The sequence below is a fragment of the Hemitrygon akajei genome, chromosome 24, assembly GCF_048418815.1.
Source record: "Hemitrygon akajei chromosome 24, sHemAka1.3, whole genome shotgun sequence".
In the NCBI taxonomy this organism is placed as follows: Eukaryota; Metazoa; Chordata; class Chondrichthyes; order Myliobatiformes; family Dasyatidae; genus Hemitrygon; species Hemitrygon akajei.
In genome coordinates, this window is record NC_133147.1 from 9,059,769 (window position 1) to 9,082,954 (window position 23,186).

Genomic DNA, 23,186 nt, shown 5'->3' on the forward strand with positions numbered 1-23,186 from the left:
GGTGGTGGTAGACACAGATGTGTTAGGGACTTTTAAGAGACTGTTAGATAGGCGCAGGGTTACTTCTCTAACAAAGGAGGTGTAAGGTGCCCCTTCCTTCCGCTAGACTGCCGGTCACCCTTGGGTAAGCTGTGGCACCTGCTTAGAACCCCCCCCCCCCACCACTCGATCAGGGTCACGTAAAGCCACGGGAGCAGGTGGTGGATGGTCGTATGAGCAGCTGGTTGTATCACAAGTCCTGGTTATGTGACCACTGACGCAAAGCAGACAATCTCTGATGAGTATTGATAACGGCTGGGGTCACCCATCTGGTAAAGACACTGCCCAGAAGAATGCAATGGCAAACCACTTCTGTAGAAAATTTTGCCAAGAACAATCGTGGACATGAGACAGTGATCACCCACATCATACAACATGGCACATAAAGATGATAATGATGAGATAGGCTCATGAATGTGAGGAAAACGGAAGGATGTGAACTTGTGTAGGCAGAAGTGATTAGATGGCCAGTTGCTGACTAATTTAATTGGTCTGGCACACCATTTTGAGCAGAAAGGCCTGTTCTTGTACTGCTTTGTGTTCTATGTTCACAGTGGAAGATCTGGGAAACAGGAAGAGAATGCCACTACATGTCCAAATTGAACTCTCTGCTGGCCGTCAAGCAGCTATCGTTCAAGGCAGTAAGGAAGGTCATTCATCTCTGGTGGTGTTCAGGCTTCCTTCTTCATGTCAGTAGCTTTCTCACGGTTTTCACTACTGTCAGTCATGCAAGTCCCAGGTGGAGACTCAGGAATACTATCGCACTCAGATGTAGAAGGATGCTCCATTGCTGTTTCTATAACAATTTTTTTTGATTAATAAGCCCTGAGCTGAGCCCCCCCCCCCCCCCCGAACCTGGAGGACAGGTGGACCACTCTTAGTCTGGGCTCCACCCTTTGACCTGTTTGGCATGGGTGACCCTACCAAGAGCCAAAGCAAAAAGCCCTGACTCCAGCCAACATAGTTCTACGGGTCACTGAGGCACGCAAGCCTCCAAACCCAACGACAAGGTCGTAGTCCTCTTGGAGGAACAAAGTTGATGGTAAGAGGCAAATATGATAGAGGCATTCAAGCGACTCTTGGATAGGCACAGGAATGTGAGGGAAATGGAAGGCTATGGACATTGTGTAGACAGAAAGGATTAGTTTAGTTGGCTGTTTGATTAATCATTTAATTGGAGTGGCACAACATTTAGGACTGAAGGGCCGTTTCTGTGCTGTACTGTTCTGTGTCTTATGTTCAAAGTGGAAGATCTGGGAAACGGAAGCTGGTTGAAAGAATGTCACTGCATAACCAAGTTGATGGTAGGAGGCAAATATGATAGGGGCATTCAGGTGGCTCTTAAATAGGCAAAGGAATGTGGGGGGAAATGGAGGGATATGCACATTGTGTAGGCAGAGGGGAGTAGTATAGTTGGCCATTTGATTACTAATTTAATTGGTTCAGCACAATATTGTGGGCCGAAGGGGCTGTTCCTGTGCTGTAGCAGAATCTCTTGTGTTAACTCTACGCTTCATCACCTCTTCAGATTGACTGGATGAAATTTCACTTCTTCACGGGAACTTTTCTCTCAAGGTGCATTGCAGTTTGGTGAACACGTCATCCCACTGAAGACATTGAGTTGATTGAGGGTTTTTAACATTGGCTTCTGCTCACCTGCTCTAATTAGTGTGACTGATACGATGCAAATCAGATGCAGGCTGTCAGAAGACGTGACATCTTAAAGTGATCCATTAGGACTAATACCTCAGAAAATTAAAACTAATGGCTGTTTAGACATTTATTCTCTTATCTTTTATAATGTGCTGCATTTAATTATACACAAGAGCCTCCTCAGTGGAGGATAATGGGATTGGCAAATTATTGCCAGTCCTCAATATTGGGTCTACCTTTCCATGTGCGATGGAGCCCAGCTGCTGGATGGGAGTGAGGACATTTCTGAGTGACCCACCTGAACATAATGTTGGGATGTCAGGCTAGGTCGAAAAATAATTTGGATTAATAGAAATGCACTCCGGCAGCTTTATTAGGCACTGGAGCGGAACCAAATGTGGTCTTCTGCTGTTGCTGCCCATCCACTTCAGAGATGCTCTTCTACACACCACTTGTAATGTGTGGTTATTTGAGTCAGCTTCTTGTCAGCTTGAACCAGTCTGGCCATTCTCCTCTGACCTCTCTCATTAACAAGGCATTTTCGCCCACAGAGCTGTCACTGACTGGAGGCAGTGTTCTTTGCACCATTCTCTGTAAATGCTAGATATTGTTAATCATGAAAATCCCAGGAGATCAACAGTTTCTGAGATACTGAGGCACCAACAATCATTCGATGGCCAAAGTCACTTAAATCACATTTCTTCACCATTCTGATGTTTAGTCTGAACGACAACTGAACCTCTTGACCATGTCTGCGTGCTTTTATGCATTTAGTTGTTGTTAGCTGATTAGATATTTACATTAACGAGTAGGTGTACAGGTGTATCCCAATAAAGTTGAGTGATTGATTCTGTAAACTTCCTGTTGAGTAATAGGAATGTGGATAATTGGAAATTCAGTAGCAAGCTCTACTTGAGGATGGATTTGCCTTTGTGATGGTACAATGAGACTTTGCCAGATTGGCTGCTGGGGAGACAGTCCCAGAAGAAAAGATGAAACTTGGCCTATATCCACTGGGGTTCAGGAGGTGATCTCACTGAGTGTCTGGATTCTGAGAGGGATGGTGTTTCATCTACCTGGGGAGTCGAGTAACAAGCAGCCAAGTCTCAAAGTAAGATAATTTAAGGCTGTAAAGAGGAACACCGAATCACATAAGTAACACACAAAATGTTGGAGGAGCTCAGCAGATCAGGCAGCATCTATGGCAGGGATTCATAACTGTTTTTTTGCTAGAGGCCCCTTCGGCCAGTCCAGTGAAGCCTCTGGACCTCTTCTCAGAATAATGGGGCGGCAGCATATTGTGGTGGTTAGCACAATGCTTTACAGTACAAGTGGTCTGGGTTCAATTCCTGCTGCTGCCTGTAAGGAGTTTGTACGTTCACCCCATGACCGTGTGGGTTTCCTCCGGGTGCTCCGGTTTCCTCCCGCAGTCCAAAGATCTACCAGTTGGTAGGTTAGTTGGTCATTGTAAGTTGTCCCATGATTAGGCTAGGATTAAGCAGGGGGATTTAATAATTCCAATTCAATTCAAGTATAATTGTCATTTAACCATACATGAATACAGCAAAACGAGACAATGTTACTCTGGGGTCAAGGTGCAAAGGCACATTATCACCAGTCTCACACAGTAAGCACCCACAAGATCACAGTTGCGTAATAAGGGGCTTTGAGGCCCAGTCCTTGCCCTGACGACCAATTCCCGCTAGGCAAATCTGTGGCTTTGAGGCCCAATTGTCACTTATACAAGTACATATAAAATATTAGTAAAAACACAACTGGTCAAATGTGTATGTCCAAACCCTCAGTCAGTTTTAAATCTTCAGTCCCCACAACTGCGCTACACCTCCCCAGTACAGCACGATGGCTCTGATGCCTCTCCGGCGGCTGAAAAGCACATGACCCTGCAACTTGAGGCCCAGGTCCATTGAGTGCCGCTAAAAAATCCCCAGTCGGCCATAACAGAACTCGTTTTCTGTTGAACAAAACTCTGGGAGGGCAGCTCCAACTCCGGTCTGGACACCATGCCACACCAGCCCCGGTGAAGCGCAACAGCTTTGTCCCCTCGCTCTGGGCGGCTGCAAGCAGGCAACACCGTGGCTTCAGGCCTAGTGCTTGCTATGACTCAGGATTAGGCTACCGCTATCCACCCCTACTTAAATCCAATAAATCAGTGAATCAGACTTGTGGTGTACTAGATTAACAATGTCCAAAGAGGTCTTGCGATCACAAGGAAAGTGACCGTGATGACCTCTCGCTATTTGAATGTGAGCCTCCATTGATTCAGGCAGCAGCTCGTTGCACAGCTCCTTCGTTATCTCAGCCAGTGAGCAACTCGCTGATGGGGTGGACCTGCAGTCCTTTGAGTTCTTAATGTATTGCAGGATCTTGCAATTATTAAACATATGTTTAAGTAGAATGGTAGCACCTTCTGTTGACCCCGTAGAAGTCGCTGCGACCTTGTCACACTGCCATCTTGCCAGAAGATCCGGCAAGGTAATTCAATATTATTAATATATTTAAATATATAAAATAAAGTACAAAGGATTACAAAAGAAACCGATTATATTGAAATCTCTCTGAGGCCTCCGTAGGTCAAAGTTGACCAAGGATATTGCATCCTAGCTGTCTAGATATGCAAGCCAGGGCAGTAGGATTTAGAGAGCAAGCTGTTGCCTTTGTCGCAGGCTTCCCCTCTCCACATATCTGATGAGCTCAAAAGATGGCAGAAACTGATACAGTTTGGCACCAGCAGCATCACAGGAGTTGCCAGTCAGCATTGAGCTCAATGTAGGACTGCCTTAGGGACTCCAGCTCCGGACTTGTCCTCAGAGTTTACTCCCGAAGCCTTCCCCATGAGTGGGTATAGCCACAAGTCAGCAGAGGTTTGAGATCAGAGCTTTCCTTCTAGATGATCTACTAGCCATGCCTGACGAGCCCCATCTGCTGACTCGACTAGTTTTAAGGCATGAGTAACCCACATTTGCCCCTTCTCCTGTAGGAACCGTTTCGCCGGGCTTAGTCGCTAAGCCACACATGTAAGCCAGGAGCTGGATTTGGTTGTCAGAGGCTATTTGAGTTGCATGCCATTGGGAGCATTTAATAGGTAGTGGGAGCTTATCCCCACTACCACCCCCGGCTATAACAACCTTAAGAAACCATATTGAAATACAGTTATCAAATATTAAAAAAACATTTGTTATATAGTAATATATGTGCTTTTTATTAACACATTAAATAAGACTACATTTAAACTATAGGCAGTTTTACTTTTTAAATACATATCAGTGTGAAAGCTGCTGTTGCCTTACCCAAAGAAGAACACTAAACTATGGGGTGGTCTTTAACAAAGCAACATACATGTCATGTTGGACATCCAATTGATTTTGATTTTTTGGAGAGAGTGTGGAACAAGCTTCCAGCACAAATGGTGGATGCAAACTCAATGTTTAAGAGAAGTTTGGATAGATACGTGGATGGGAAGGTGAAGGTTGACTGGACAGTTTAAATAGTTCAGCACAGACTAGATGGGGCAAAGGGCCTGTTTCTGTGCTGTACTTTTCTATGACTCTATCTCATTACGTAGTACATTGAGATAAAACAAGGTAAAACAGTAGCAATGCAGAGTAAAATGTTACAGCTACAGAGAAAGTTCAGTGCAGGTAAATGATATAGTGCATGATCCTCACAAGGTAGATTGTGAGGCCAAGAGTCCATGTAATTGTACAAGAGATTTGTTCAAGAGTCTGATAACAATGGCATAGAACGTGTCCTTGAGCCTGGTGGTAAGTACATTCAGGCTTTTGCATCTTCTGCCCAACGGGAGAGGGGAGAAGAGAATCTCCGGGGTGGATGGAGTCTTTGATTATGCTGTCTGTTTACTGAGGCAGTGAGAAGTGTGGAGAGAGTCCATGGAGGGGAGGCTGGTTCCTGTGATCTGCTGAGGTATGTCCACAACGCTCTGTAGTTTTTTGTGGTCAAGTGTGGAGCAGTTGCTGTACCAATCTGTTATGTATCCAAAGTATCCCACTGACCAAATTACAGAGTTTTGCACAGTTTATTTACTTTTTACAAATAAAATTCATTTTTAAGTAACAAAATCTTTTCTCCAGTGTATAGTCTCTCACAGATTTCACTTGTATCCCTCCTCGTAGAGGAATCACAGTAATTTTCCATCAGTGTTACCTGACTGTAGCCTTTGGTGACCTCCATCACCCTTCTGAGCTGAGAACTCTCCACTCCCTTCCCGGTGACACGGTCCATTAGCCTCTCGGCACCATTCTCTCATTAAACCAGAGCCATCACTGGTTTCAGGAATGTCTGCTTCCCCCACCTGTGGTTCTCTCCAGTTGCTGCACGTCGAAGCGTTGGCAGCTGTGAGATATTCGACTCGAGATTTCCAGTAACGTCTGATGTTTTCTGAAGTAGTGTGGCATTACCCTAGAGACCTTGACAATGCAGCTTTTTAAATCACCCTGTCTAATGTCGAGCTTTATTAGAGCTGTTTAAACAGCATTAAGGGGACATGCAACACCAATTTAACACTGCGAAAAAGCAACATAGACGAATTTCTAAACCATGACATCTAATTGTGGGTAATCTCACAAGCAAGACAAAATGCAGTGCAACACCATGATTTTATTCAAAATCTACACCTCTACATTCCAGGCAATGCTTATTCTGTGAACCATATCTTCTTTCGATTAGGTACAGTTACCTTGTTCTGTTCAGTCTAACACAGAATAATATTAATGATTCTGGATAATAATAAAATAATTATTTAACTTTTTTGTGCATGTGAAGGATGTTGATAAACTTGAAGAATCCCTTGATAGACCAAAGATTTCCTCATTGGGGAACAAAGGTGATTATAATGAGATGCAGTGGGTCTTGAGTTATCCCACTTCTGTGGAAAACTGGGGAAAGATGGTGAAAATTTAATATTTCCAGGACTTGATTTAGAAGGCTGATGATGAAGGGATACAGGCATTATAAAGCACTGGTGAAGCCTCACTTAGAGTATTGTGAGTGGTTTTGGGCCCCTTATCTTGGACCATAAGACCATAGGAGCAGAATTCAGTCATTTGACTCATCAAGTCTGGCCCACCGTTTCATCATGACTGATCCAATTTTCCTGTCAGCCACAATCTCCCACCTTCTCCCTGAATCTCTTCATGCCCTGACCAATCATGAATCTGTCACACTCTGCCTTAAAAAAACTTGCCCTCCTCAGCTGCCTGTGGCAAAGAATTCCACAGATTCACCACTCTCTGGCTAAAGAAATTCCTCATCTCCATTCTAAAAGGATGCCCTTCAACGAGGTTCACAGAAATGATTCTGGGATTGAAAAGCTTGTCATGTGAAGAGCATTTGATGGCTCTGGGCCTGTATCAACTAGAATTCAGAAGAATGATGGGTGACCTTATTGAAACACATTGAATGGTGATAGGTATTGATAGAGTGGATATGGAGAGGATGTTTCCTATGATGGGACAGCCTCAGAATAGAAGAGTATCCTCTTAGAATGGAGATGAAGAGGAATTTGTTGCCACAAGCAACAGTGGAGGCCAAGTCTTTGGGTATATTTAAGTCTGAGGTTGATTGATTCTTGATTAGTCAAGGCATGAACAGATATGGGGAGAAGGCAGGAGATTGGGACTGTGGGGAATAATGCATCAGCCATGTTGAAATGGCGGAGCAGACCTGATGGGTCAAATGGCCCAATTCTACTCCTATGTCTTATAGCTTAGGAAAGCCAAACTGAACCTCTTTCTTTAATCATCCTTGCTGGTAACAGCTAAGTGTGAATCTTTGATTTTTATTTTTTGGACCCCTGTTTGAAGATCAGAAATAGTTCTGCAGAATTTTGCCTGGATGCTGTTCCTTAATCTTATTCTCACATTAACGAGCATGAATCTAATTATCAGCATTAATGGAAAGATTGTTAGGTACATTTATCCTGGTACTAGGATGTTACCAGGGTTTCAGTACTTAAGTTACAGAGAAAGGTTGAACAAGTTAGGTCTCTATTCATTGGAGCGTAGAAGGTTGAGGGGGGATTTGATCGAGGTATTTAAAATGTTGAGAGGGATAGATAGAGTTGACGTGAATAGGCTGTTTCCATTGAGAGTAGGGGAGATTCAAACGAGAGGACATGATTTGAGAGTTAGGGGGCAAAAGTTTAAGGGAAACACGAGGGGGTATTTCTTTACTCAGAGAGTGATAGCTGTGTGGAATGAGCTTCCTGTAGAAGTAGTAGAGGCCAGATCAGTTGTGTCATTTAAGGTAAAATTGGATAGGTATATGGATAGGAAAGGAGTGGAGGGTTATGGGCTGAGTGCGGGTAGGTGGGACTAGGTGAGATTAAGAGTTCGGCACGGACTAGGAGGGCCGGAATGGCCTGTTTCCGTGCTGTGATTGTTATATGGTTATATGGTTATATGGTTATATTCAAAGCGGAAGTTGATAGATTCCTGATTAGTTGGGGCATCAAGGGATATGGTGAGAGGTCAGGTGTATGGGATTGAATGGGACCCAGGATCAGCCATGGGCTGAATGACCCAATTCTGCTCCTATGGCTCATGGTCTTATGGTCTAATAGTTGTTAGTCCCGTACTGTGGTCAAGTGAAAAGTGCCCATGTTCATCTTCAAATCCTTCACCAGCACAGCATCTCCCTATCCTCCTTGGCTTCCAAGCCCTACAAGTGCCCGAGATTCCTCTATCTTTGCAATTGTCTCTTGCATATCCTTAGTTTCACCTTACCATCCTGGTTAGATATCTGCTGGCTATGGCCCAGTACCTGATTGCCATACTGCTTGTGTTGCCAGCAGGTTTAATGAACTGAAGGAGAAGATTGATGGTCGATCTGGCAAGAAGGTGGAAGATTGCCCCAAATTTATAAAGTCTGGAGATGCAGCCATTGTTGGCATTATGCCAACTAACTCCCTGTCTTAGCTCTATCTTGGACCTCCTGGAACTGCAGGGTTCCATCACCTGCAACATGCTGGGACCCAGATTAAGTTGTTTTAGTACCAGCCTCACACAACCAAATGAGACCACAGGCCTCAGACCAAATTCCTTTACTTTTGGAGTAAGGGACCTTAAAGAATAAATTTGGTCTAATAAACATTTCTGACGGCTTTTTAAGAAAAATACATCCATCTATTTCCAGACAGTTGAGTGGTGTTTTTGAAGGGCTATTAAGAACTGTTGGAAAAAGCTTGAAGATGTTGACAGGTATTGTTGAATTGATTTGATTTTTATGATGTACAGTGGTTTTAAAATATGGCCCATTTAGATTAAAAAGGTAACACAAGCTCTCCCGTGCGCCAGAGAAGACACTGCTGTACAAATTTGCTTATAAATATTTCAAATCATTCCGAAGAAAGCTCTTGGATTTTATTGTCTGCAATAGAAAGAGACTCTGAAATTTCTACTAAATTATTGACAGTGAAAAATTGCCCTGTACAAAAATAAGCTCACGGTATATTAGTGTATATTTTTAAATGATGCCTATGAGACGCAGATGGTAACAAACACCACAGTACATGAATTGTAAATTATTAATGAATGCAATTGTATTTTACACATTTGTACACTGAAATCCTTTTATCACATGGCTTGTCACAACAGATTTCACTAAATCAGGAATTTTATCTACATCTTGCTGATTCAGCGTAAATGACTGACGTTTTGATGAAAGACAGTGACTGATGATATAACTTTGGCTTGTTGTGTTTCTGACACTGATTTAAAGAGTATTTTGGAGACGGTGATCCTAAAAGCATTTGCTAGGAACTTGACTCAAGATGGAGTTCCTATGTCCCGAGGACGTAATGTGCCTGTGGATGACAGTCTTTGATCTCTGCCATTCTTCCATGTTCCACTCACCTGAAGAGCCTGCTCCATCTGTTAGTGTGCCACACTCTCTGCAACTGTTATACCTACAGGGACTTTCTCCCTGGAACGTAGAAGATTGAGAGGAGATTTGATAGCATTTTGAGGGGTATAGACAGGGTAAATACAAGCAGGTTTTTTCCACTGAGGTTGTGCGGGACTGCAACTAGAGATCATAGGTTAGGGGTGAAAGGTGAAAAAGTTTAAGGGGAAGATGAGGGGAAATTTCTTCACTCAGAGGGTTGTGAGAGCATTGAATGAAGTGCTTGGGAGCTCACTTTCAATGCTTAAGAGAAGTTTGGATAGGTACATGGATGGAAGGCGTATGGAGGGCTATGGTCCCGGTGCAGGATGATGGGAGTAGGCAGTATAAATGGATTCAGCATGGGCTAGGTAGGCCGTAGAGTCTGTTTCTGTGGTGTACTTTTTTATGACTCCATCACTGCACTTGCTTTCTTGTTATAGACGCCACTTCTTTCTCCTACTGCCCCTTGTGTGTTTATACATTCTGGTCTTGTTTTATTATTGAGAAGTGGCACGTGGAGTTCAATCCAGAAGAGCGTGACTCAACTTCACTTGCCCCCATCATTGAAATGTTCCAACAGCCAATGGACTCACTTTCAGGGACTCTTCATCTCATTTATTGATATTTAATGTGAATTTATTTATTATTATTTCTTTCATTTTGTATTTGCGCAGTTGTCTTTTACACACTGGTTAATGGTGCGGTCTTTCATTGATTCTGTTATGGTTGTTATTCTTTGGATTTATTGAGTATGCCCACAAGAAAATGAATCTCAGTTTGGTATATGTACTTTTATAATAAATTTACTTTGAACTTTTGAAGTGATTCACTTTGGAAGGTAGATCTTTAAGGCAGAATACTAGTTTAACCATGTGGAGGAACAGAGGGATCTTGGGCTCCACATCCATAGATCCTACAAGGTTGCTACACAAGTTGATAGGGTGGTTAAGAAGGCATATGGTGTATTGGCCTTCATTAGTCAGGGGATTGAGTTCAGGAGCTGCAAGGTTGGACCCTACATGGAGTATTGTGTTCAGTTCTGGTCTCCTCATTACAGGAAGGATGTGGACATTTCAGCGAGAGGGCAGAGGAGATTTATCAGGAAGCTGCCTGGATTAGAGAGCGTGTCTTATGAAGATAGATTGAGCGAGCTCGGGCTTTTCCCTTTGGAGAAGGGGAGGATGAGAGGTGAGTTGATAGAGATGTACAAGACAATAAAGAGAGTGGATAGCCAGAGATTTTTTCCCAGGATAAAAATGGCAAGGGGTCTTAATTTTAAGGTGATTGGAGGAAAGTATAGGGGGGGATGTCAAAGGCAGATTTTTTAATGCCAAGTGGTGGATGTGTGGAACACACTGCCAGGGATGGTGGTAGAGACAGATATGTTAGGTATATTTAAGAAACTCATGGGTGAAAAAAATGGAGGGCTATGTGGGAGGGAAGGATTACAGTAGGTTAAAAGGTCAGCTGAACATTGTGAGCCAAACATCCCACATTGTATTGTTCTATGTTCTATTTTAGACCTGTGCACATGATTTTGTTGTACCTGATTTCAAGATTGTTTAATGTCATTTCCAGTACACCAGTGTAAAGGAGAATGAAATAATTGTTTTCTGCATGTTACATCATGTGAACAATTGTTTCCGGATCAATTAGCAACCTTTGGGGAATTAGCCGGGTGCAAGAGTGTCTGACGCTTTCGCATTTCCTAATTATGTTTACCGGGGCGCAATGTGCTTCTGCTTTTTGGGACGTGAACTGGAGTGGAACAGCAGAACCCGTGACCTGTGCTGAACACCGGAGAGACCAATTAACCGCACATTGTGTGTTGCTTTGCGATCGGAGGGAACACTCAGCCGTCACCCAAAGGCCTGACTGAGCAGATTCTGACTATTGACCAGCCTGCGATCACAGTGGTACGACGAAGGGCCATTCTCTCCAGCATTTGGTTACTCAGTTAGCTATGCAAGAGGTGTCTCTGAGGTGACACTGTTGGGTGCATTCTGACATTGGAGACAATATCTCAGCCGTGACTGTCCACAAGGCGGGTCATCAGGAGCCTCAGAGTGAGGGGCACGGGTGTGCTCTTCTCCGGAGGTGCTCTGAGAGCTTTATCCACTCACCACTACTCAGAATTGTCTGATGCACATGGTGTTCACCGGCTGGGACTCCAGAGATGTGACATTTGAGCATTATGGTAGCACAACACTTCACAGATTCAGTGAGCAGAGTTCAATTCTCGTCACTGCTTGTACAGTTTGTATCTTCTCCTCGTGGTCGGGTAGGTTTTCCTCCGGGTGCTCCAGTTTCCTCCCACATTGCAAATGCAGGTTAGGGTTAGTAAGTTGTGAGCATGCCATGTTGATACTGGAGCCGGGTGACACTTGCTGGATGTCTTCAGCACATCCTCAGACAATTCTGGTCGTTGATGCAAACAACGCATTTCACTGACGAGAAGGTGTGCTGATGCTGGAAATCTGAGCAATGTTTTGTTCCTCCAGCATTTTGTGTGTGTGTGTGTTGAATGCATTTCACTGAATGCTTTCGTGTAGGTGTGACCAATAAAGCTGATCTTTATTTTCTGAGGGGGTGACCTTCAGCCCCACTCTTGGGTTTGGACTGTCCTCCATCTTGTCGCAGAGTCTGGGTTACACTGATACTCTGCGTCCTCACGACAGCTTCATTCTAAGGGCCCTCAACCAACCACTGCTGTGTCTGCCATTGCAACGTCAGAGAGGACACTGAGCGCAGTGTTTGTGTAAAAATGATTTTATCTGACTTCATTTTAGCCAGGAACCAGAGGCGTACAGGCATTAGTGTTTGCCAACATATGCACAATTCTGGAGGGACCTCGCAGGTCAAGTAGTAGCAAGGGAGAGAAACAAATAGTTGAGGTTTCGGGCCAGCTCCTGATGAAGGGTCTCGGCTCAATATCGACTGTGTATCTCTTTCCGTAGATGTTGCCTGACCTGTTGAGTTTCTCCACCATTTTTCGTGTGTTGTTCAAAATTTCCAGCATCCGCAAGAGTCCCTTGTGACTGGTGTTTCAGAGTCACGTTTCATATCACTGACATAAGTTGTGAAGTTTGATGCTTTGCCATTAGTGCTGGCTTCCAGGACTACAGGTCAGGGTTACCAGGAGGGGTTGGCATTTTCTCAATGCTCAAAGATTCAAAGTACATTTATTATCAAAGTATGTATGCAGCATGCAACCCTGATATTCGTCTTCCCACAGACAGCCACAAAACAAAGAAACACCATGGAACCTGTTCAGAGAAAAGCATCAAACCCAACCTGCAAAAAAGAACACCATATTGCACAAATGGCAAAATGAGCGTAAAATACAGAATATAAAACATTAAACCACAGTCATTGAAATAGTCCGGGAGTGTTCAATTTAGCACTGTGTCGTGCATTGACTGCAAACTGCAGATCCAGTCCGTCCTGATCAAAATCATACAAAATAACAATGAAAAAAGGAGTAACCAGAAATCAGAAACACACATACATGAATTATGGAGTCCAGTCCGCAAACCATGTCAATTAAACCTTTTCCATGATTCAAGATTCCAGCACCTTTCTCCAGCAGCAGCGAGCGAGAGGGAGAGAGAGTCTGGTCGAACGCAGGCAGATGATTCTGAACACCTGCTTGCCTACTGCTCTCACCCTTGTTGATTTCAGTCTTCCTCGACTCTTTAATCAGTGAAATTGGCAAGAAATGGAGTTGATTGTGGGCTTGTACTCCATCCCCAGGCTTCTTGGCCTGCAGGCCACACTCTTTGCTTGAAACCTCCACCGAACTCCATCAGAGACAGCAAAGCACCAGATAGCTCAATCGGCCCGAAAACACATAATCAAAATGTAAGTTACGGGTTCCAATAATAAACAAGAGAAATCTGCAGATTCTGGAAATCTGAGGAACACCCATAAAATGCTGGAGGAACTCAGCAGGCCAGGCAGCATCTATGGGAAAAAGTACAGTGGACGTTTCGTGCCGAGACCCTTCAGCAGGTAGTAGCCGAATCATATTTGAAAGAAGAAGAGGTAAAAGAAGTAGCTTTGTGAACTGTCTGAAGCATGTTGACTTGGGTTGTGTTGTTTGCTGGTGCCATCTTCTTCAGATGATATCTGCCTGGGTGTCGATCTGGGCGCATTTGGTAGAGTCCTATAGCACAGACGTGTCTATATGGGCCATCAATAATCCATCCACACTAATTCTATTTACCAACACTTGATGGGTCACCTTGAGTGCCTTGATTACAGTGCTGTTGTCGGTACTCGTGAGAGTCTCTGCCTCTACCACTGACTGAAACAGTGCATTCCAGAGTTCTCTGGGTGAAGTGTGCTTCCTTGGGCCCCCTCTAAACGTCTTTTCCCTCTTAACTTCCAATGGCCCGATAGCATAACGATTAGCACAACATTATTACAACTCTGGCAACCTGGGTTCAATTCACACCACTGTGCATAAGGAGTTTGTACGTTCTCCCTGTGACTGCATGGGTTTCCTCCCGGTGCTCCTGCTTCCTCCCACAGTTCAAAGACGTACAGATTAGTGAGGTGTGGTAAGATGTGGACATGTTGTGTTGGCACTGGAAGTGTGGCGACACTTATGGGCTGACCCCAGCACATCCTCGGACTGTGTTGGTCATTGACGCAAGCAACACATTTCACTGGATACACCTTACAAATCATCTTTCAGATCTCCGTCAAGGCCCCAACAATTTTCTCTCTTGGCTCTTCCAGTAACCTAGGATAGATCGCATCGGACACTGGAGATTTATCCACCTTGATGTTGTGTTAACAACCCAGCACAGGTGCCTCTTTGATATCAATATGCCCTAGAATTTCAGCATTCTTCTCCCTGATCTCACGACTCTCCATGTCCTTTTCCTTGGTGAATGCTGATGTAAAGCACATGTTTAGCAACTTGCCAACTTTCTCTGACTTCAGGCATACATTGCCTCCTTTGTCCTTGAGTGATCCAACCTTCTCCCTAGCTATCTTCTTGTTTTTTAATGTAGTGTAAAATGTCGAGGGATTCTCTATAATTCTCTCACCAAGGACATTTCATAGCCCAATCCAGCCCACTCGATTCTTTCCTCTTTCCTTCTCTTTTATTGCTCCAGCATTTTGTTAAATTTCAGCTTCCAAAACATTGAATATGCCTTTACTTTCTGACTGCAATCTCAACTTTTCTTGTCATCTAGCGATTCAGAGCCCTATCTTCCTCTCAGGAACATGTTGGTCCTGAATTCTGACTGGCTAGTCTTTAAATGACTTCCACATGTCAAACGTCGGCTTCAAAGTTGAAGTCAATTTATTAACCAAGTACATATATATTACAATATGCTGCCTTGAAATTCATTATCTTGAGGGCTTTTGAAAGTTCAGAGTACATTTATTATTAAAGTATGTATACTATATACAAACTTGATATTCGTCTTACAGGCAGACACAAAACAAAGAACCCAATGCTCAGAAAAAAAACAAATCATGAAAATAAAGAAATGCAATAGAATTTATGAGAAAACAATACATAAAGACTGGCAAACAATCAGTGTGTAAAGAAAGACAAATTTTACAATAAAAAAATACTGAGAACCTGGATTGTAGAATCCTTGAAAGTGAGTCTGTAGGATTGGAATCAATTCAGAGTTGAGGGAAACATCCTGTCCACATTCACTCTGTCTAGGCCTTTCAACATTCAATAGGTTTCAATAAGATCCCTTCTCATTCTTCTGAATTCCAGTGAGTAGAGACCCAGAGCCATCAAACGCTCCTCATGTGATAAGCCTTTCAATCCTGGAATCATTCTTGTGAACCTCCTTTGAACCCTCTCCAATGTCAGTACATCCTTTCTTAGATAAGGAGCCCAAAATTGGTCGGATAAAACAATACAGTACAGGGACAGGCTCTTCACCCACAATGTTGTGCTGATCTAATTAAATTAGTAATCAGATGGCTAACCAAACTAATCCCTTCTGCCTACGTAACGTCCAATAGGGCAAGGAACAGTGATATTGAAGACATTGAAATACCCACCCCCCCATATGCTCTCTGTTCATTTTACACCTGCTTATTATGTGACCTGACCACACATCTGCTCATCTATCTCCTGTGGACTGTTAGATATCCTGTAGTATCTCCCAGCAAAGTGGGGAGACACAGTAGTGAAGTGATTAGCGTAACACTAACATAGCGGCAATGACTTGGGTACAATTGCCACTGCTGTCTGTAAGGAGTTTGTACGCTATCCCTGTGACCATGTGGGTTTCCTCCCAGTGCCCTGGTTTCCTCCCACATTCCAAAGGCCTACAGGTTAACGGGTGAATTGGTCACGTGGGTATAATTGGACAGCACAGGCTCATTAGGCTGGAAGGGCTTGTTACTGTGCTGTGTCTCTAAATAAAGGAGTGATTGTTTTTTGATTGTCCCTGTATTTGACCTATGTGGTCTAATTTGAAGAATATCTAGAATAGGCGAAGGGTCTTGGCCTCAAAAATTGGCTGTTTATTCCCCTCCATAGATCCTGCTTGACCTACTGAGTTCCTCCAACATTTTGCGTGTGTTGCTTTGGATTTTCAGCATCTGCAGATTTTCTCATGTTTATAGTCAGAATATGCTTCCCTGTTACTGCAATGATGAACTCCTTAATCAATATCCTAATGCCAACTCCCGTTTACATTGCCTTGTGATAGAGTTCCTCTTGACATACCTACCACCCCATCAGCCTCCACATCCAACAAATCATTCTCCACAACTTCCGCCATCTTCAATGGGATCCTATCACCGAGCACAACGTTATCTCCACCTCACTCTCCGCTTTCTGCAGGGATTGCTCGCTTCCTGATTCTCTTGTCCATTCCTCTCTGCCCACTAATCTCCCTCTTGGCACTTACCCTTGCAAGCGACAAAATGCTCCACCTACCTCTTCCTCACATCTATTCAGGACCCCAAACAGCCCTTCCAGGTGAGGCAACACTTCACCTGCAAATCTCTGGGTCCTTTTATTGTGTCCAGTGCCCCCGATGCAACCTCCTCTACATTGATGAGACACAGCATAGGTTGGGGGGGGGGGGGGGTTTGCTTTGTCGAACTTCTCAGTGGCCAAACATTGTATTTCCGAACCCCATTCCCATTCTGACATGTCAGTCCACAGCCTCCTCTTGTGCCATGATGAGGCCACCCTCAGGATGGAGGAGCAACACCTATATTCCATCTGGGTAGCCTGTAGTCCTCCAATCTGATGGCATGAATATTGATTTTTCCTTCTGGTAATTTTCCTCTTCCCCCTCCCTTCTTCTTCTTCTATTCCCCACTCTGGCCTCTTACCACTTCTCGCCAGCCTATCACCTCCTTCTAGTGCCCCTCCTCCTCCTCTTTGTCCTATGCTTCACTTCCCTCTCCTATCAAATTCCTTCCTCTCCAGCTCTTTTTCTTTTCTACCTACCTGGCTTTGCCTATCACCTTCTACCTATCTTCCCTTCCTCTCCCTTACCTTTTTATACTAGAGTCTTCCCCCTTCCTTTCCAGTCCTGATGAAGGGTCTTGGCCTGAAACATTGACTGTTTATTGATTTCCACAAATGCTGCCTGACCTGCTGAGTTCCTCCAGCATTTTGTGTGTGTTGCTCCCTTTTACATTATCCCTCTGCACTTCTCACTTAGTTGATCGTCTACACCTTCATCCTTTCTACCAAAGTACATTATCATTATCCATGCCGTGTTTCTACTCGAAATGTCGACCATTCCTTTCCTTCCACATACACTGTTGGGCCCCCTGAGTTATTTCAGCAGATTGTATATTGATCATCATCATTACTCCAACCCCCTCCCTGCCCCCAGCAACTCTCCATCCTCTCCTCGTTGTGAATGCATTGACCACCCCATTGGGCACAAAAGCTGAATGTCCAACCCTCCAATAGTCAGGGGTTCCTAACCTTTTCTTTTTTGCCATGGACCAATGCCATTAAGTAAGGGGTCTGTAGAACCCCTGGATGGCAACCCCTAGCTTAGGAGAACATTATACTCGACTCGAGTGATCGACGTAAGCTGTGGCAGAAACATCCTGATGGTGATGTCCCCAGGAGAGAATATCGCCAGTAGCCTGTCTTAGTTCAACCATGTTGATATCGCTGCTGAGAAAGCTCACCAAATGCCTCTACTTCCCCAGGAGGCTAAAGAAATTTGGCATGTTCCTGTCGAATCTTACCAATTTTTATCGATGCATCAAAGAAAGCAATCTGTCTGGATGCATAACAGATTGTTGTAGTGACTTCTTTGCAGAGAGTTGTGGACACAGCTCAGCACATCACGGGAACGAGTCTCTCTTCCACGGACTCTGTCTGCACTTGCTGCGTCAGGAAAGCAGCCAATATAATCAAAGACCCCAGCCATCCCAGGCACTCTCTGTTCTCACCCCTCCCTTTGGGCAGAAGATACAAAAGCCTGAAAGCATGTCCCACCAGGCTCAAGGGCAGCTTCTATCCCACTGTGATTGGACTCTAGAATGGACCTCTTGTACAATAAGATGGACTCTTTGCTACACAGTCAATCTCATTTGCCTGCACTGCACTTTGTGTAATGATCTGATCGGTATGAACTTTTCACTGTATATCGGTATGTGCCAATAGAGTCATAGGTCACTGCAGCACAGAAACAGGCCCTTCAGCCCTTCGAGTCCATGTTGACCCATTAATCTACCCAGTCCCATTAACCTGTACCTGGACCATAGCCCGCCATATCCCTCCCATCCATGTATTTATCCAAATTTCTCTTAAATGTTGAAATCAAACCCGTATCCACTACTTCTGTGGACAGTTCATTCCACACTCAGCCACTCTCTGAGTGAAGAAATTCCACCTCATGCTCCCCTTAAGCAGTTCATCTTTCACCTTGAGCTCCTGGCCCCTAGTTCCAGTCTCACCCAACCTCAGTGTAAAAAGCCCACTTGCATTTACCTTAGCTGTATCCTCAAACCTCTATCAAATCTCCCTTCGCTTTCCTACACTCTAGGGAATAAAGTCCTAACCTATTCAAACTTTACATGCAACTCAAGTCCTGGCAGCATCCTTGTAAATTTTCTCTGTACACTTTCAATCTTACTGATCTCTTTACTGGAGGTAAGTGACCAGAACTGCAGACAATGCTCCAAATTAGACCTCACCAGCATCTTGTACAATTTCAACATAAAATCACGACTCCTGTCCTTAATATTTTGATTCATGAAAGCCAATGTGCCAAAAGCTTTCTTTATGACCCTCTCTACCTGTGAAGCCACTTAGATCTGTATTCCCAGATCCCTGTTTTACCACACAGCTCAGTGCCCTACCGCTCACTCTGTAAGTTCTTCCTTGTTTTTACCTCCCAAAGTACAGTACCTTAATGTCTACATTAAATTCCACCTGCCATTTTTTCCAGCTGGCCTAGATCCCGCTACAAGCTGTGATAGCCTTTCTCACTATTATGCCCCCAATCTTGGTATCATCCGCAAACTTGCTGATCCAATTTACTACATTATCATCCAGATCATTGGTATAGGTGACTAACAACAATGAACCCAGCACCGAACCCTGTGGCCTTGCTAAAGTCCATGTAGACATCCACTGCCTTGCCTTCATCCACTTTCCTGGTAACATCCTCAAAAAAACTCTAAGATTCGTTAGACATGACTTACACAAAGCTTTGTTGATTATCCATAATCAGCTCCTGTCTATCCAAATACTTAGATATCCTGTCCTTTAGTACACCTTCCAATAACTTTCCCATTACTGATGTCAGGCTCACTGGCCTGTAATTTCCTGGTTTATTTTTAGAGCCTTTCTTAAACAGCGGGACAGCATTGGCTATCCTCCAACAAAAAGATTACCAATTCCAATGTGGCCACTCTGATGAGGGCAGGTACTATTGATCAAATCAAAGTAGGCGGTGTGTTAAAGTTGTTCTAAATGTACTTGGCAAACTATGAATCACATCTGCTATAGGGATGTTTTGTGGTGCTCTCACTCACTGCTCATCGATCACAGAATAGCCAGAGAAGATGGATCCTTCCTTTTCCTCAGTGCTGGAGATGATGAAGCTGCTCCTCCCCACCCACACACCCCAAGGGAGCTCAGCTGTGGGTGGGGTTGCAGAGGGTGGCATGTCTGTGTGGGTGGAGGGACTGAGGAAGTCTTTGTGATTAGAAGCATCTGCACGTGCTGATGTTTGTATTGTCTTTCATAGTATCTACAGGGCTTAGAAACTGCCATCAATACAGTACTTAAATGTCACTGTAACGAGAATTAGGTATATTATCAGTGACATATCGTAATATTGGTTGTTTGCACAGCAGTACCATGTATTACGTAAAAATAACAATGTTACAATATGAAACATAAAAAATAAGGAAATAGTGTAAAAAGGGAGCAAAATACTGAGGTGATGTTTATGGCGATTCAGAAATCTGATGGTGAAGGGGAATCAGAACTACTGGCAGATGTGAAATTTCTTGTTATGCGGCAGCATTACAATTGAATACATAATAAAAAATGTGAATTGCAGTAAAAAATATATAAAATAGTTAAATTAAATAAGTAGTGCAAAGAATAGTATTGAGGCAGTGTTCCTGGGTTCAATGTCCATTCAGAAATCGGATGGCAGAGGGGAAGAAGCTGATCCTGAATCATTGAGTGTGTGCCTTCAGGCTCTTGTACCTCCAGGCTCTTGTACCTCCGTCCTGATGAGAAGAAGGCATGCCCTGGGTGATTGGGGTCCTTAATGATGCTACCATTTTGAGGCATCGCTCCTTGAAGTTGTCCAGAATGCTGCAGAGTTGTTCCTAAAATTTTGAGTGGGTCTTCAGGCTCCTGTGCCTCCTCCCTGGTGGTAGTAATGAGAAGAGGGAATGTCGACATGTCGCAGATAATGAGTGAATGGTATGGTGACAGTTTTGGCTCAGTGAGTTCTGGGGATGGGGATAGTGGTGGTGTCTGGTGAGGTTGGTCAAGGCAGAGAGGACTTGGGCTGGTGTAGAGAGGTGGGAGGGGATGGTTTCTGGGCAGTGAGCTCCAGAAGGGTGTTGGGTGGTGGACGAGGATAGATTCTGGGCAGTGAGCTCCAGAAGGGTGTTGGGTGGTGGACGAGGATAGATTCTGGGCAGTGAGCTCCAGAAGGGGGTGGAGTAGTGGGTGAGGATGGTTTCTAGGTATTGAGTTCTGGAAGGGGTGGAGTGGTGGGAGGGGATGGTTTCTGGGCAGTGAGCTCCAGAAGGGTGTTGGGTGGTGGATGAGTATAGATTCTGGGCAGTGAGCTCCAGAAGGGTGTTGGGTGGTGGACGAGGATAGATTCTGGGCAGTGAGCTCCAGAAGGGGGTGGAGTAGTGGGTGAGGATGGTTTCTAGGTATTGAGTTCTGGAAGGGGTGGAGTGGTGGGAGGGGATGGTTTCTGGGCAGTGAGCTCCAGAAGGGTGTTGGGTGGTGGATGAGGATAGATTCTGGGCAGTGAGCTCCAGAAGGGTGTTGGGTGGTGGACGAGGATAGATTCTGGGCAGTGAGCTCCAGAAGGGTGTTGGGTGGTGGACGAGGATAGATTCTGGGCAGTGAGCTCCAGAAGGGGGTGGAGTAGTGGGTGAGGATGGTTTCTAGGTATTGAGTTCTGGAAGGGGTGGAGTGGTGGGAGGGGATGGTTTCTGGGTGGTGAATTCCAGTCCAGCAGCGTCCAGCCACCACTGGTTCCTCAGCTCCTTTCTTATTCTCTGACCACTTGTCATGAATGTTCCCCAACTAACTTATGGAATGAGCTTCAACAACTATCGTGGCCGAGTTACGAGGCAGCAAATGTTCCAGAAAGGTAGTATTGATTTCATGATGCTGATTTGCTGGAGTTACAGAGTGTTTTAATTTCTGCTGGAGGTTAAAAATAAAACATTATTATAAAAGGTCACACATACTGGTATTCTGACCACAGACTGTTCCTGCTGATGGTATTGCGAGCCAGCTGTGGTCCGCTCCCAGCTGTTACACAGTGAGGGCTGGCCATGAGGGTGGGGTGGCTCAGAGCCCAGGCTGCTTTGCTGCTGCTGACATCTGTGATGGAGCCCCAGTTCTCAGCCTGGGTTTGGATTTCTGCAGCCAGGGTGAGCAGACTCTCCGAAGTCCATATGGGCTGTCAGCATGTCCATTCCTGTTCCCGAAATCTGGCCACTGAGCAAGCTTTGGTGCACCCCTGTTGCTTCCCCCACGAATCCCTGCTCTCCCCCCCCCCCCCCCCCGAGCTGTGAGGGACAGAGGGTGAGCTGACTCTCCACCCTCCCCACTCCCTGAAGTCTGAACAGGGTGTCAGCAACCCCATCTCTGTTCCTGATGTTGGTGCTTGATTGTGTGGCAACACATGCAGACTGCCCCCAGCACATCCTTGGGTTGTGTTGGTTATCGAGGCTAATGATGCATTTCACAGTGTGCTTCGAATTACGTGCAATATCTGGACATTGACCTCCAACCTGCCCTGGGGCTTGGTGCGACGTTTCCCTTCGATTTCCTGCCCCCTGCAGTGAAGGGCAGAGGGAGGGAGAGGGGTTACTCAAGGTAGAGACATGAGAGACGGCAGATGCTGGGATCTGGAGCAGCAAACACTCCGCTGGAGGAACTCGTCGGATTGAGCAGTGGCTGTGGGGAGAAGGAACTGTTGACGTTGGCATCAGGACAAAAGATGGCAAAGGGTGATGGCCAGTGTAAAGAGGAACTTTATGCATAAGAGCAAATTAGGCCATTCAGCCCTTCAAGTCTGTTCCACCATTCAATTATCTCTCAACCCCATCCTCCTGCCTTCTCCCTGTGACCTTTGATACTCTTACTAATCAAGAATCTAGCAATCTCTGCTTTAAATATACTCAATGACTTGGCCTCCACAGCCATCTGTGGCAATGAATTCCACAGATTCACCATCCTCTGGCTATAGGAATTCCTCTTCATTGTCATGTAAATGGAGGTCCCTTTATTCTGAGGCTATGCCCTCTGGTTTGAGACTCACCCACTATAGGAAACATTCTCTCCACATTCACTCTATCTAGGCCTTTCAATATTTGATAGGTTTGAATGGGGAATGGTGAGACAGGAGCCTGAGGTGATTGTTCTACTGAGGAGAGGTTTGAGATGATTGGGAGGTGGTGTCATGAAGGAGAGGGGATGGAGTTAGAACATACAGTATAGCACAGAATAGGCCATTTGGCTCACAATTTTGTACCAACTTTTAACCTTCCTCCTACATAGCCCTTCATTTTTCTGTCATCCATATGCCTATCTAAGAGTTGGACAGTAGTGGGAGGTGAATGATCGATGGACGCAGGCAAAGAGGGGAGGAAAATTGAAAAGTAGGTGGAGTGAGATAGTAAGAGGCTTGCCAGGTCATCCTGCACCCCTCCTTAGTCCACCAAAGATCCTCACACTCTCTCCCTCTAACCGTCTCTCAAGCTTTGCTTTTTCTCTCCCTGATTGCTTCCATCACTAATTCATCTGCCACTGGCTCCCAACTCCACCCTCGCTCACCTCCCCTACCTCGCAGAACCTGCCTGTCATCTTTCACCCCTCCTCAATCCAC

At 44.8% G+C, this 23,186-nt stretch overlaps 1 protein-coding gene across 9 annotated transcripts in view; it reads left to right on the plus strand.

Moving 5' to 3' along the window:
• The window catches only part of ahdc1 (AT hook, DNA binding motif, containing 1), a 282,613-nt gene that overhangs the window by 53,788 nt on the left and 205,639 nt on the right, over positions 1-23,186 (plus strand). For 2 of the 9 annotated variants that reach the window (XM_073028307.1, XM_073028315.1), the window contains exon 2: positions 10,670-10,800. The exons of 6 other annotated variants lie outside the window; for them this stretch is intronic. The gene's annotated coding sequence lies outside the window, so the exon portion shown is untranslated. Of the gene's footprint in view, positions 1-660; positions 681-10,669; positions 10,801-23,186 lie in introns of those variants that run through there. One more of the 9 variants, XM_073028327.1, reaches the window with a different exon arrangement.